Source organism: Ambystoma mexicanum, chromosome 4p, assembly GCF_040938575.1.
Source record: "Ambystoma mexicanum isolate Mex_15411 chromosome 4p, UKY_AmexF1_1, whole genome shotgun sequence".
In the NCBI taxonomy this organism is placed as follows: domain Eukaryota; kingdom Metazoa; phylum Chordata; class Amphibia; order Caudata; family Ambystomatidae; genus Ambystoma; species Ambystoma mexicanum.
In genome coordinates this window covers 597926749-597940297 of record NC_090927.1, presented here as the reverse complement: position 1 = coordinate 597940297, position 13549 = coordinate 597926749, and the positions used below count along the sequence as shown (strand labels likewise).

Below are 13549 nucleotides of genomic sequence, written 5' to 3'. Positions count from 1 at the left end.
ACACAGAAAATGGTCTGTTGGTGAAGCACAGGGAAGGACCAATGATTTCTAAAAGGTCATTGGTGTTTTATGTTTTCATGTGCGGAATGGACAATATATTGTGTCCTTGTTTGAGAGCAAAAATCAACATGGTCCCTACATTGGAGGACACGGACAGAGAGATCCATTGGTGCCGGACATGCTGTTTGAGTTTCAGGGTAAATCTAGAATAGGTAAAAGTGCAAGCAGTGATCCAGTTAGGCAGGTTGTTCTGTTGGAATGCTATGGAGACTTCCGATCCATCTGCCATGCACTTTTGGCTGATCAGTTTAACAACCTCAGAGGGTACCAGCAATGGAGAATTCCAAAACCATAATACTAGAATGATTGGTGTAGTCTGCTTTACATGTACACTTGCAGCAGTCATAATCATTAGCTATATGGTAAATTGTCCCAGAGAGTATTTGAATGTTGACTAGAATAGTTAAGAACGTTATTTCTGATTGTGGATTGTTTGTAGAGTGTCGTGCAAAGTTTGTTGTCAGAGGGCCTGATTACAAAACCACTTTTGATTGGCAACAACCCACGTTAAAGGGCTCTGTAAATCGGAATCAGAGTGTTTCATGATCCAGTCTAAAAAATCAACCTCTGATTTGCTGTAATGCATAGTGAAGTATATATTTGGGTTAAGGTTTTAAGTAATATTAATCTGTTTCTGTGTTTTGATTATTAAGCATATTCTTCATCCTGTGATATGTGTTCTGCATATATAATGTTTGATTGCCTTAACACACATTATTGTTCCACGTGTGTTGTTCGTTTTGCAGAAAATAATACATATATTCATGAAAATGTTTCACTCGTTGTATATAGATATTTTCCTTGTGAGCCGTCAGTATACAAGGATAAACTCTGTTTCAATTAAACATCGGCAAACCTCATTTACATTTTTAGGATCATGTAGACAATGGGCCTCATTACATCTATTGCGGAATGCGTTTAACGGCGCCGGTAATGGTGCCGGCGCCGTTAAACGCATTCCGCAATATTACGAGGTTCCAGAGCGGGACGCACTCTGGATGTCTGGTTTTACCAGACGTCCAGAGCGGGTCCTGCGAGGGGACCAGGGAGCAAACAACGGGCCGGTCGTAATCGGCCGTTGTTAGCTCCCGCACCCATTCCCATTGAGCCCTATAGGGGCTCAAATGAGAATGGGGAAGGTACGGGCCCGGGTTCCCGGAAGGAGGAATTACCAGGCTCTCCAAACTCGGAATGGCCCGGTAATTCCCCATTCAGGGAACCCAGACACGGTTTTGGAGGCAGCCATGCCCTTATTAAGGGCATGGCTACCTCCAAAGTTGTATGTTTACAAATGTTTAGTTATTTGTAAACCTTTTCAAACCGAATGTAAACTTTGACTTCCAATCTGAACTGTGTACTTCATTTACAGTATTTGAGAGTATGGGGGTCATTACGAGTACGGAGGTAGGAGGTTAACGGCACTGGTAAGGATGTCAGTGCTGTTAACCCCCTACCGCCGCATTTTGAGGTCCCTTAGCGGGTCCCACTAGGACTGGCTGGTTTTACCAGCTGCAATTAGCGGAACCCATTAAGGGACCAGGGAGCTAATAACGGGCCCGCAATTTGCGGGCCCGTTACTAGCTCCTTCCCCATTCCCATTGAGCCCTATGGGGGCTCGAATGGGAATGGGGAAAGGTTTTCAGAATGGGGATTTACCGGGTCCGCAAGGGCCGGAATGTCCCGATAAGTCCCCATTCCGACACCACGGACCCGGACACGGGTTTGGAGGCAGCCATGGTGCCATTAGCACCATGGCTACCTCCAAACTCGTAATGAGCGCCTAATTATGTGAAGAACTTGGCAAATGCACTGGGCCTCATTCTGAGATTGGAGGTAGCCATGGTGCTAATAGCGCCATGGCTGCCTCCAATAATGGTTCCGAGTCCGCTCTCATTCAATGGGGACTTACCAGTTTATTCGGACCTTTGCGGGACCGGTAAATCCCCATTGAAAATACCATTCCCATTCCCATTTGAGCCCCCATAGGGCTCAATGGCAATGGGGAAGGTGCAAATAACGGTTCCGCAATTTGCGGTACCGTTATTTGCTCCCGGGACCCGCAAAGGAACCTCAGAATAGTGCGCAAAGGGATTACCGGCACCAGTGTCCTTACCGGTGCCCATAATCCCTTTGCGCCAGCCTCGGAATGAGGCCCACTGTTTTACCTGTTTCAATTTTCTGAGGAAACGTTTACATTAAGAATCATTAAAAAAATGTAAAACGCCTATACAAGGTTTTGAATCACAAAGGAAATAATGTAAATGTGCAGTTTTCAGTAGGCACATGTTACAGGTATTAACACATGACTCCCAAATAATCCCATGAGAGCCATGAGCAGTTTTAGCCTGTCACTCTTAGCATATCCAAAGTGATCTCTTTCGCGAAAAAAAGAGATCACAAGACATGAATAACATTAATATGAAGATGAAAAGATATGGCATTTCAATCTGGGTGATGTGTGAAACTGTTGAGAAAGTGAAATCCCTTCTGGAGCAAACCATTTAAAAAAGTCACATTTCTTGCTGCAGATTTTTCGATACCCCAAATCTGACTCACACCAGGTTGTAACAAGGCAAGTGAATAGTTTTTTTTAATGAAACTGGTTATTACATTTGCACATTTGCATGCTTTGTGAGTGCACTCATATGAATTGCTTTTTTTTACTGAATCTCTGCTGATATATGTATTTTTTTATGTGGAAATTGGATGTTACTGAAGGTACAACAACCTTCGGTGCTTTAAGTGAAAGATACATTTTTTCAGTTGTCAAAGTGGCAAATAGCCTTATTCCCTGTTTTGACATAGAATGTAATTTGCAGCAACCACAATGTGCTGATCTTTCTGACCACACAAGCGCTTGTTGGTGCAAACATACCTTGTGAAACAGACCCTATGTTCTGCAAGTCAAAAAGATTTTCAAAATGTCTGTTGTTGATTGTACTTCCACATTCATATTTTGACTACAAAAAATAGATGAAGTTTTGCAGTTTAGATTACATTTTTAGAGTAGTAAAATGCATCCTTCTCATAAGCACTATTCATGTTATTAAGCAAATAGTACTACAAATTCACTTTATAGATGTCATACTACCCAATGAATATGCTTGAAACTGAGCAACAAATGAACACTGAAATGTGAGCTTGGGTGACTTGGTTGACTGAAAGCAAAACAATCCAGAGTCACAATTTAAAACCACACCCAGACCATGTATTGCATTTTCGGTAGGGCTTACAATATCATTAACTTCAGCTGATTGGCTAACAGGTCACAATGTTTGTAACATTTCTAACCCTAAGTCTGGACATGTGATTCAAATTTGCAATTACAATGCTAGCCTAATATTTGTTCAAACCAAAGGTTTATTTGGAAATCTGAATACTGGCCAGAGCTTAATCCCACATGGAGAGAACCTCAGGCTAACTCTCCAGCAATAATAGCATTCATTAGCCCGTGTAAATGCTTAATAAGCAAAGTACAGTCTACACCCCTGGCAGAGTTCTGTACATACACTAGAGAGGGCACAGCATGACCGCCCAGGCCGTCAAACACTAAAATGGCCTATCAGAAGAATTTTGCAAAAGTGTAATCTTTCCACTCTTTAGACAAAATGTCAAAATGTGACTCTTCACTGCCATGGCTGGACATGACACGTTGTGTAACCATAGCCAAACATGTAATCAAAATAAAAAAATACTTGGGCTTTTGGAGAGTTCATTGTAAAACAAATGTGTGTCATTACTTACTTCAATGAAAACCTAATTAATAATGATTAACCATTCTGCAGTTAAACGGTACCTGTCCCGGTAATGCCTCCACCTGGATGTTTGTGTTGCTATTAGCATCCCGTCATGTTTTCACAGGATGCTAATAGTTTAAAAATGATAATAATAATAATAATAAGGTGAGAAAAAGTGTGTTTGTCGTTTCACAAACTAAACAACAAAAAAACAAGATTGCCACCATGGACAAAGGAGAAGGGAACTACGTGTAATCTCATCACACATTCCATGGCAGCCATTACCACCACAGGGAGGCAGTAAGCGACAAGGATGCTCCAGCTAAGTGGGGTGCAGGTGGGAAAGGGATGTGGAAATTGCAGGTGGGGAAGTGCATGGATCACTTGCCACCTGTTCTGATTGGGGAAGAAGGTAGCCTCCTGCTTCTCAGAACGTAAAGGACCAACCCTGAACTTTCTAATTGGCTCGGAGGTCCCATGGCACTCAGCCAGGGTGCTAATTCTTAATGTATGCATTTTAAAGTAGCACTCTGACAAAACTATATATGTGTTTGGCAGTTATGTGCCCTTTTTCCTTGATTTGATTTAATGTGATTTGATGTTCATTTGAAACCTCAAGTTCCTGTACATTATCAACTTTTCTGAATTCCTCATATACTCAATTGAGATTTATTTAACATTTGTCCACCTTTTAAGTAAGTGTTACAAAAGAACATGTTGATAGTGTTTCATTTATTTGACTAGCATGATGAAGCAAATGTTGAAATCTGGTCTACTGGCCACATTATCCAATCCAAGTCAGATACCTTAATTTGTGACTGTACCTGCAGTCTTAAAAACAGGACTTCCCGCGTGATTATGCCCTAGGTCAATGTATTATGTGAAGTATCAGACTCCTAAGAGTCTTAGGGCCTCATTACACGGTAGGCGGTGAGCCATGGCTCATGCCGGTAAAATGCAGGCACCGCCTTGCCTGAAAGGGGATTTACCGCCCCATTCCAAGGTTGGAGGGGCGGTAAATCCCCCTTCTGCCATTGCCCTTCCCCATTCCCACTTCTGCCCCATAGGGCTCTATGGGAATGGGGAAGGCGCTAATTACGGCACCGCAAATTTGCAGTGCCGTAATTAGCTCCGAGGTCCCTTAGCGGGTTGGATTTTAATGCCTGCAAAAAGCAGGCGTTAAATCCCCCAACCCGCAAAGAGACCTCATAGTAAGGCGGTAAGGATTTACCGGTACCGGTATTTTACCGGTACCGGTAAATCCCTACCGCCATCCGAATAATGAGGCCCCTAGTCCATCCTGGATCAGTAATACATGTGAAAGTTCTTATTCAACAATTACATTTATAGTTGGATTTATATCCTTGAAATTACACATTTTTAATGTTTCAGCCAACACAAGTTTCGATCCAGCAGGGTCTCTGGCAAGGCTGATCAAATACAAATCTCGCCATAATAACATTTCAAAATACATGTCATTTTTTCACAACATGCCGGCAATACCCATGATAGTCAGCAAACACCCATTGTTCAAACTATTACAGCATATTACAATTGATTCATTGCCCAGAAGAAAAACGTAAAAGGGGGACACATTCAGTGGAGGAAAATGTGAGATCAAAGGTGGATGTTAGTTGTACCTATGAAAGTAAGGATGAGAACAAATAAGGGGAAACATAATACAGATAAGGTATATCAATGAGAGCATTCTCCTTTCTTCCAATGAATTCACCAGCTGACTCACACACAATATCTCTAAGATTCCTGAATACTCACCCCGCCATTCCCTCCCTCTCCCTACTAATTTCAACACCACTCAAACCCTGACAAATTCCTACATCTTTTCAAAGGTGTGTGGAAGTCCCTTTACTGATAATAAACATGGGTCAAACACCCTGTTCTTTTGGAATGTCTTCCACGCAGGATAGTCTGCAACAACAGTTTAGGTCACTGAACTCTTCACAGAGGAGAAATATCTATTTGCATATCAGTCTGGTCCCATCTACAAGAGCAATCCAGCCCCCAAATGCTAGGCAATTCCCCTCAGAACAGGAGTACCATCAGCAAGCCCAGACACCTGTGTTGGCCTCCTCAGTGAGATGAGGATGAGCCGCTCTAAGGCACAGTCAGCAAGGGGCCCACGCCTAGCTTACCCTTGGTTACTTAGGGTGAAAACCAAAGTTTTACAAAATGATAAACAGTGTGGGAGCCCCTCTACTGAGAACGAACATGGGTCAAATGCCCTGTTCTATGATATTCTGTTCACTCAAGAGGGTATACAACCACGTCTTAGCTCACTGCACCCTTCACAGAGGAGAAATATCCATTTACATAACAGTTTGGGCCCACCCAAAGGGAAGCCCAGTCCCGAAACAGTAGGCAATTCTCTAAACAAGAGCACCTTCAGCTAATCCTAGACACATGTTTTGGCCTGGTTGTACTTCCTGACTGAGGTCAAGCTGAGTCTCCCTAGGGCACTGTGAACAAGGGGTCCACATCTGGCTTACGATGGGTTGCTTAGGGTGAATCCCCAAGTTTTACCAAATTACAAAGATGTGTTGTAGTCCCTCTATTGAAAACACACAAGGGTCAAATACTGTGTTCTACTGAATCTCTGCCATGTATAGGGTCTACAACCACGTTTTAACTCACTGCATCATTCACAGAGAAGAACTAAACATTTACATATCAGTCTGGTCCCACCCACAAGAGCAGTTCAGACCCCAAATGCAAGGTAATTCTGTTCTGAAAAAGAGTACCATCAGCAACCCCAAAAACACATTTTGGCATTGTTGGACCTCCTCAGTGAGGTGAAGCAGAGCATCTTTAAGGCACAGTGAGCAAGGGACTGCGTCTGGCTTACCCTGGATTACTTAGGGTGAAATTCCAATTTTACAAAATTAAAAAGTTGTGTAAGGTGTGTGGAAGCCCCTTTAATGAGAATAAACATCAGTCAAATCCCCTATTCTATTCACTTCCTACATCTGTTTCTTCTTTCTGACAACTGCTGCTGTTCTGGTGTCCATCCTAAGGATATCCAACCCCTTCTCCACCCATATTGACCTGTTTGACCTAAATGCCATCAAGCAAATAAATTCTACCTCTCACTGGCTCCTTCTTTCCTTTTTACTTTTCCCCTCGCTCTATGGATCTTTTTTGTACCTTTAAGTAGCTGCTCCTGACACCTCTAAAGCAGTGTTTATTTGACCCCAACAATCTTTTTTACCTGTTGCCTGTATCACTCCTGACTCACTTTAAAAAAATCTTTAACAAAATATCTATCTCTCTTGCCGTTAATGATATCTTCGACTCTCTGCAGAATAGATTCTGAAACCGGATTTTTACTGAATAAGCCCTCACCCACATCGCCAATTTTCTGAACTTTGACCACCATTGTAAACTCTCTTCTACCTTAATCCACTGCAAAGTCCTTTGTGCTCTGTACCACTTACTGATTAACCTTGATGATGTTGGAATCCATGATGTCAATTGAAATGGGCTACCTCCTATGTTTCTCATTGTTTATTCTCAAACTTTCTGAAGACCTTGTCCTTTGATCTGAACCCCTCTTTTGCCCATGATTGAACTCTTACACGACACACTTTGCACCATTTCCCCCAGATAACTCATCTCCCTGCTCCTATTTTCCTGTGATATTTTTGAACATGGCATTTAAGTCTTCTACCTTCTCCTACCTTTACTGCTGATCTCTCTGAGAACATTTCGGATTGCCTCTTATTAATCCTCCACTTGATAGTATGTTAATGCCTTGTGCTTATCTACTCATAGACCAATTCCATCTACCTTCTGCCCACTAAAGTCCATCACCTGCTCACCAGTCTCATTTCCTATTGACCTACTCCCCCCCAGCTAAGGCACGCACCATTGGGTTCAAATTCATAGTGATCTCAATCTTCACCACTTCATCACTACTACCTCTACTGCTACCATGATTAATATAAGAAACAAAAATGGCCACCTACTCACCTATTATTCTACCAAAACCTTCATAGTACTCGGGTTCTAAGGCACTGTCACTAGCTGCACTAACCTATCTTTCTACTCACTTTATAAGATTCTCAATTTTGCCACACACCTTCTTTATTCTCTCCCTCTCTTCTCCCACTTCCCAAAACTGTATGAATGCTGGCCTGATCTGAATGAAAAACCGTCCCTTCTTTAAAAAAAAATAAAGAAAAGAACCACAGATTGTTTTAATCAGTGTCTTTTATAGTATTCTATGGTGCAGTTGTTTGGCCCCTAACCAAATACCTCATTGAAAATATATAAAAATATCAAATATCTCAATCCTACTCCTCTTTTGAATGCCTCGTCTGGTGGCTTGGTGTGTCATCTATTCTCTCTCTCACCCTTGCCACTATGTACAGACCCCATGGCCCTAGCTCCCATTTCCTCTCTGAATGTGCTGACCTTGCCTCACCCCTCTCAACCTCTTTTTCCATACTCCTCCTTGGTGACTTCAACATCCACTTCGACTCTCTTGAATCATCCACCTCTCAGTTCTGGGCCCTCTGCTGCTCCCTCTCACTCACTTTTCTTCCTTTTGGCCTGATTCACTCTGCCAGTCACACTCTTGATGCCCTCATTTCTGGTGACATCCCTATCTCTAATCTGGTCACCACCCCCTCTCCTGGTCTGACCACTCTCTCCTTTCCTCCCACCTGGAGCCCCTTGGCCCTCTATCTGATCCGCCCTCATCACTGCCAGCCTCCTTTGCTGTCATTTGACTGATGAAGCGAGTGTCAGTCACTGCTTTTGACTACACCTTCATCTCATGTCACCCCCGCCCCTGACTCTCCCTCTGACTCCACCCTTGCTAGCCTGCACCTTGCCATCTCTAACACCCTTGACATCCTTGCCCCTGCCATGGGGATCTGCTTAAAACCCACCATAAAGGATGACAGCTGATACAACTCTGATCTAGCATCTCAGAAATGCAAGTGAAGAGCTGCTGAATGGAAGTGGCATACCTTGGGCTTATCCTCTGACAAACTGGTCTGCCTCCTGTTCCAAAGGCAATATCACTTCTCTATCTGCTCCAAGATGCAGGCCCAGAACTCAGCCCCTTTCTCTGGAGCCACTAACAACATGGCTGATCTTTTCAAAATAGGCAAGGAACGCGCCAATCCAGTTGCAGTTTCCACATCTCTCCTACCTTTCCAGGCTGTCTTCATTGCCATGGCCTCCGTTTACCATCCAAAACTCAAGACATCCTTTCCTCCCTCCTGCCCATAGCAACATATGAGGTCTCTAAAGTGGCCCGCTCTATGAAGGCCTCCTCCAAACAGATGCCCCCATGCTCCTCCACAACCATTAAGATCAACATCTCCTCTCTCACTCCAGCTCTTTCTGACTTTGGTAACCATTCCATCACCACTGGCTTTTTCCCCCTATCCCTCAAGCACTGCCATGTGCTCCCTCTCTAAAAAAAGCCATCTGCTGATGTGGGAAGTGGCAGCAGGCTGTCCTTCGAGTCCTGACCCGGTGTTCAGCACCATCCTAGCTCAGTTACAGAAATAAAGAGAACAGACGGCCTCATACCGTTTGATCTTCCCCAACTTTGGGAGTACTTCTGTATACACAGAAAGACCTGGAATACTTTATGAATCTTCATATCCAGAGCAATTTTTCCCACGAGTGCGAGCTACATTGAGCAGCCCAGTAAAGCAGCTAAAACATCAAATTTTCTTTCCACCTGCCTCCCAACGCACAACTACTACAACCAACCCTCCATCCAGCTAAGCCCAGTCCTGAGAGTCTGCAACACTAAGAGAGTGTCCACAAGGAGCCTGTGGGGACACCCAACCGCCCTGAAGAAGGCAGCTTCCACGTCCCTCTAATCTTAGATACAAGATGGACGCCAAGGCCGCCGAAACGTCATTTTGCAAGCAAGGGGGACCTTTGCACCAACTTCATTTGGTCAAGTGATACAATACTGTACTCAGATTGCAACACTACTGCAAGTGGGATTCCCACTTACACTACCCCCTGCAACGTTGGCATAAATCCAGTTGGAATTGTCTGGGATTCTACCAGCCGGGACAACCTTGTCCCAATATTAACTTTCAACCATTAGGAGTTAGACGCAATCCACCCAGATGGACAACGCTTAGACCACTGGATCAACCTATGAATTTGTTACAATGTGAAAACTCATGAAGGGTTCAAATTATTGATTAAACGACAACAATTTTTCTGTTTCATGTTTTACATTTTTTTTTTCTCTTTAGCACACTATGTTCAAGGTGTATATATTTTTTCTTTATTCAAAAACACTATGGTTCAGTTTTCTTCACAATTAATGTTCTATGTTCCACACAAAACTGTAAATACGTGTATTTAATACAACCTATATATTTACAAAAACCCCTAGTGAGTATATGGTGTTTTTTTCTTGTGAACTTATCCTTTTTTCTGGGCCAAATATTTCAATCATGATCTATTCCATTAGTAAAAAACCAGTGAAGGCTCCTTGATTTCTTAAATTAAGTCATGCATTATCCAATGACACATAATTGAGATGAAGCCTTCCAAGTAGCAGTACTAGTTTTTGTGTATTACTGTACTCCGTACCCGAGTCTGCTACTACTCACCACGGGTACACCGAACATTTTGGTATAGATGTGGGAAGTGGGGCTGCTCCCCCTCTGAACTTGCTCTGGCTGCCCTGCCCATCCTTGCATGACCCCCACTCTCTAATCGGCAGCCAGGAATCCATTTAATGATAAACTTGCATCTTTAGTGCCCTATCTTTGGCCTACCTTGTCTCCCCTGTGTCTTTTCACTCTGTGTTTGTTCATGTATCTACTTCAATACATCAACAGGGCAATGCAGTTGGCCATTCACATCTATGGAGTGGGATGTTGATTACAGGTAAGCCTAGAATGTCTTTTTTCAAAATGTGTCCTCAGGGCTCTAAAGAACATCTAATTGTCTCACCGCCCTATAGTTAAGATGAGTCAGACTCCCATAGGAACCCCTTAAAATGTTATTGTTAATAACTTTTGATTTGACTAATGGAATTGACCAACATTTTTTAAAGTGATTAGGGACTTGCACCCCCTCCACCTCACCCCAGACTGCAAAGTTGTTTAAAGATACGTTAGAAAATAGGAACGTTATTAAGAAGAAAAACATTTTTTTTCTCCAATGTTGTGGCCTACTTCCCGTTCATTTTCCCACAGAAAAGGTCAATTTTTGTCAAAATGCACAGCCCAAAATCTGGAGGGATTTGGACCGGGTCCAAAGTAACTTGGGCACAAAGGATTGACTTGCGATCCATTCTTGGGTTGGGATTATTCTGTGCAGTAGTTTTTAAATATTTGACGAACAAGCAGGATGCCCCCTTCTCAAATGTAGATAGCTATAGCTTGTGGATTTACCCAAACCGGGTGTTTTTAGAAATGAAACAGCCACCATCTTGTTTTCTCTCAATGCGGGAGATAATTGCGGCTATAGTCGAGGATATGGAAAGTGAAATGCAGGAAAAACATGCAAATGCCATAAGGCTGGAGGTGGGAGGGGTGGCTATAGGGCACCAAGTGAAATTTGGGAGTTGGAGGGGGTATAGGAACTGAGTTTGCAACACAAAGGTTTCTGTAGCCACGGCTATAGCTGCCATCTCAAAGCAAACTGCTTCACAGAAACAGCGTGTGTTGCGGGGAGAAACAGAGAGGGCAGGGGAGGTGAGGAGGTGGAGTGGGGAAAGCTGGTAAAGATGAGGGGGCACTTGGTGAGGACAGTAAAGCATTATTTTTGTTTTCAGCCATTTTTCTGATATTTGCAGCTATAAAGCACTACAGATAGCCACAGGTATGTGCAGTTCAGTACCCGCAGTTACAGTTTTGTTTTTTAAAGATATTTTTATACGTATAGTGACTTCAGCGGTGAGAAATCACTGGTCATGGCCAAAGGCCATTGCCAGTGACTCAATTGCCATCCAGGTCTCCCATCCATGCAGTAACCAGGACAGACCCTGCTTAGTGTCATAGTGAAGCTAAGCTGGGTCAGTCATGCTTTGAAGCTAAGCAGGGTCAGTCCCGATGGGTGACCGAATTGGCATCCAAATTATTTTTTTTTTTAAACCGTGCTACTGTCAGTCCTTGAAGGATTTGCACTCAGAGACCCTTTTTTGCCTTTGCTGAATTGCATTCTGGTATTTGTGGTCTCTCAGTCAACAATATATATATATATATATATATATATATATATATATATATATATATATATATATATATCAACATCTCCATGTAATATATATATATATCAACAATATATATATATATTACATGGTAGTTATGCTTAAGTGCTGTGTTTCCATAGGAAGAGCACTTTTTGGGCGGCTTATATCTTTGCTCTCCCTGGACGAATCCTCACCAAACTTTGCAAAAAAAGTATATGGCCCACTCTTATTTTTGTTGCAAAGTTTAGTGAGAATTCGTCCAGGGGGGGCAAAGTTATTGGGGGGGGTCCCAAAACTTTTTTTTTTTCCCCATAGACTGAATGGGGAAAAAACTTTGCTCGCGACTACAGCCCAAACCGCTGGACGGATTTTCACCAAATTTGGACCAGGAGTAGCGGCTTGGTCCCGAAAGCGTGCGAAAATCCGTCCAGCAGTTTTTTTTTTAAAATGACCAAAAAGTAGGTCATAAAAAATTAGTGATATTGTGTTCGGTCCGCGGACACACTTCCCTGTTCACTCCGCAGACAGTGTCCTGATTGGCCAATCAGCTTGCGTGATGTCCGCAGACATGCAACGTGTTCACTGATTGGAGGACGCAGAGCGTGGAGCACGTCAGATTTTCAGTAGCGCCCGCCATCTTGGATTCGCGGACGTCCGCGGACAGTGCTGTGAAACTTGGTTTCTAATTTGTATTTAGTAGAGTGTGTTGGTGCGTAAGAGTGTTTGGGGAGGGTGGGAGAGTATGAGATAGGATAAATGTTGTGTTTTTTATGTAGTAGACACTCTTGTTGTGTTCGATTTGTCCACGGAAAAAACGGCTGTTCTGAAATGTTCTGAATAAACTAAATGGGGGGTGTTCTGAGGACGCAATATGTGTCCGTTTTGTTCGCAAGCAAGCTGAAACTGTTCTAAGAACACTCGCGGTGTCCTGAAATGTTCCTAGGGGGTGTCCTGAAGACGCTATCCGTATTGTTCCTTGTCAAGTATAAAGTGTTCTAAGAACACTTGCGGTGTCCTGAAATGTTTGTAGGGGTGTCCTGAAGACTCTGTCCGTATTGTTCTCTGGCAAGTTGAATGTGTTCTAAGAACACTTGCGGTGTCCAGAAATGTTTGCAAATAAACAAAATGGGGGTGTCCTGAGGACACTGTTCGTATTTTTCGTTGTCAAGTTTAAAGTGTTCTCAGAACACTCGCGGTGTCCTGAAATGTTTGTAGGGGGTGTCCTGAAGACGCTGTCCGTATTGTTCTCTGGCAAGTTGAATGTGTTCTAAAACACTCCCGGTGTCCTGAAATGTTCGGAAATAGACAAAATGGGGATGTCCTGAGGACGCTGTCCGTATTGTTCGTTGTCAAGTTTAAAGTGTTCTAAGAACACTCGCGGTGTCCTGAAATGTTCGTAGGGGGTGTCCTGAAGACACTGTCCGTATTGTTCTCTGGCAAGTTGAATGTGTTCTAAGAACACCAGTGGTGTCCTGAAATGTTCGTAAATAAACAAAATGGGGGTGTCCTTACGACGCTGTCCGTATTGTTCGATGGCAAGTTGAATGTG

At 43.1% G+C, this 13549-nt stretch overlaps 1 protein-coding gene across 4 annotated transcripts in view; it reads left to right on the top strand.

Annotated features, from left to right (window-relative positions):
- Positions 1-13549, top strand: part of HMGCLL1 (3-hydroxy-3-methylglutaryl-CoA lyase like 1) — a 696896-nt gene that overhangs the window by 420790 nt on the left and 262557 nt on the right. The window lies entirely within an intron of this gene.